Source organism: Malaclemys terrapin, chromosome 3, assembly GCF_027887155.1.
Source record: "Malaclemys terrapin pileata isolate rMalTer1 chromosome 3, rMalTer1.hap1, whole genome shotgun sequence".
In the NCBI taxonomy this organism is placed as follows: Eukaryota; Metazoa; Chordata; order Testudines; family Emydidae; genus Malaclemys; species Malaclemys terrapin.
Window position 1 is genome coordinate 197,428 of NC_071507.1, and position 2,787 is coordinate 200,214.

Below are 2,787 nucleotides of genomic sequence, written 5' to 3' on the forward strand. Positions count from 1 at the left end.
TCATGGAGCAATATTGACACCGGGTGGACACTCTGTATAGTTGCACAGAGCATTTCCCAAATAAAGCAACAGTGACACTGGGTGGCTAATCCAGGTAATGCACAAAGCATTTCCCCCATGGAGCAACAGTGGCACTGGGTGGACACCTGGGGTAATGCACAGAGCATTTCCTTAAGGAGCAACAGTGACACTGTGTGCCGTGATACAGCAGGGCCAGAGAGCAGCAGGAGAATGGTGGAAGAAAACTAGAGTGGTACGGATGAGGAATAGAGTGCCATAATTGTTCACTCACAGCCAGTCATGCAGAAGACAGAAAGCGGAGGACTGTTCATCTCTGCTTACAAGGATGTCCAGGCTGCTCAGGTTCACTTCTTCCAGTTTCTCCTCTGGCTGGGGTCCTGGGCGATTCCTCTGCAAACACAGCATATAACCCAAGCAGGAGCCATCACTGCCCAAAGGTCTATTGGTGTACGAGATACTGCCCTCCCTCTCCCATCCACTGTACATCAGCCCCACTTGATGAACAGTGACAGTCAACTCCCACAGTCACCCCCACCACTACCAATGGAGGATCTCGTACCATCATGCTCCTCTTCCCCCTCCCAATGCCCCAGTGGGTTGCAGACGCCCCAGACCAAGCCTGTGAGCATGCACCATTGCCCACGTTCTATGCAAGGAGACAGGACAAGGGGAGAGAGAGAGAGTATGTTGGCCAACATATGAGAGCTCAGAGAGAGACACATAGGAAGAAGGACAAACTCAGCACCAGTACTCACCTTTCCGGTTCCAGGCCTCTGCTCAGGTGAACATGCTCCTCCCTGTCCAGGAAGATCAGCTGCTCCCAATATAGGGAAATTCTCCCTCTGCACCCAGAACAAGGAGGAAAACTTTTATTACAAACCGAACCCCACCTAAAGGGAAGCAGACGTCTGTACTCAGCCTTTACCACACATGTATCTTAGAGGCCACCTGGGGTATTTCTCAGAATGTAGTTGCCCTGGAGCAACAGTGACACCCAGTGGCCAATCACGGCAATGCACAGAGCATGTCCCCCATGCAGCAGCAGTGACACTTGGTGACCACTCGCAGCAAAGCACAAAGCATTTCCCTCGTGGAGCAACACAGACACTACGTGGCCACTCTGGGGGCGGAAATGGTTTCTGCCTTACCCTAAGCGCTGCAGTGATACTCAGTGGCCAGCCGGGGTAATGCCTGGGCTGTCTGCCTTGGACCATCACCGCCATCCGGTGGGCAGGCAGGGTAACATACAGACTGTGTTTCTCCTGGAGCAGCGGTGACACCCGGTGGCCAGTTGGGGAAATGCGCAGCGTGCATCTGCCCTGGAGGAGCAGTGACAGCCTGTGGGCAGCAGGGGCAGCACCAGCCCCTTCCTCACTGGGGGAGCTGAGGTGGGGTAGACAGAAAACTGGCAGCTGCATCCCCCCACCACCACGAGGCCTCACCCCTCACTGAAGTGCAAGTTCTGCCTCCGCCCCTCAGAGGCTCCAGCCCTTCACCAGCCCAGAGGCCAGAGCCAGGCAGGGTAGGGCGACTGCTGCGCTAGGTGGCGCAATGACGCAGGCAGCCACAGCGCTCCCCACCCTTGTCCTTGTGCTGTGTGGGGTCCCGGGGCTGTGGCTGCTCCTCAGTTCCCGGCCGCCCTTCGACCGCTCACAGACCTTAAGAGCCGCTCGGATTGGGGTCGGGCTCCAGGGCCAGCAGAGCCCTTGGGGAGCAGTAACCACGAGGGTTAGGACCCAGGAGCCCAGCCTGGAGCAGGTCAGCCCAGAGTGCTGTGCAGAGCCCTGGACCCTCCACATAAAGTGTGTGGTGCAACTTGGTGATTGGAGACACAGGCCGAGGGCTACTCTCAGACTCCTGCTCACGTCCGCTACTGAATATGGCCCGCTTCAGAGAGGATACCTAGAGTGGCATGACCAGGGAAGCTCACCCAGTGATAGAGAAGGAAGAGACTTGAGGACTGAGCATATCTGCCCTCAACCCTCTTCCCGTTACACCTTTAGCATTACAACCAAAAAGCACCCCTTGCAACGGCACCCGACATAGTCACTCTGCAGAGCAGACTCTGGCCCCTCCCCAGCCTCAATCCCACAGAGCCCCGTGCCCAGTGAGGAAGTTCATGGCCTGTGAAGAAAATTAGAGCGAGCACAGATGAGGAATTCCAAGCACTGACGGCTTACTTACAGTCAGTTATGCGGAAGGCAGAAAGCGGAGGACTGTTAATCTCTGCTTACAAGGATGTCCAGGCTGCTCAGGTCCACCTCTGCCAGCTTTTCCTTCCGCTGCTGCTCGACTGTTCCTCTGCAAGCGCCACAAATAAGCCAAGCCGGAGCCATCACTCCACAAAACTCAATTGATGGGCAAAATCTTGCCCTCATCCCTGACTCCCTCTCCCATCCCGTCTACATCAACCCCACTCGATGAACAGAGACTGCGTCAACACTGACAGTGATGCTCCACTCTCGCGCGCGCTGCCCCGCGTGATTTTTGTCCCCTCCCACTTCTACATGGCTTCCGAGACCTAGCCAGTGGTGATGCACACCTAGCACGCCTGCCCGTGTTCAACGAAAGGTGACCGAAAAAGTAGAGACAAGGACAAACCGAGAAAGTGGGTCAGACAACACACTAGAGAAGAGAGAGAGAAACATGGAAGGAAGGCATGAAACTCACCAGCTAGAATCATCCTCCTAGATGCAACCTTTCGCTGCGATGAACACACCACTCTTGGCCAGACAAAATGAGCAGCCCCTGATAATGGGGGACCTT

The 2,787-nt window shown here is 55.6% G+C and overlaps 1 long non-coding RNA gene across 1 annotated transcript; it reads right to left on the reverse strand.

Moving 5' to 3' along the window:
• Positions 1-321: 321 nt before the first annotated feature.
• On the reverse strand, positions 322-2,292 carry LOC128833568 (uncharacterized). Its single transcript, XR_008444279.1, has 3 exons — positions 2,206-2,292; positions 777-863; positions 322-411 (listed from the first exon to the last, which is right to left on the reverse strand). It is a non-coding gene; the product is annotated as an uncharacterized LOC128833568 (long non-coding RNA).
• Positions 2,293-2,787: the final 495 nt, after the last annotated feature.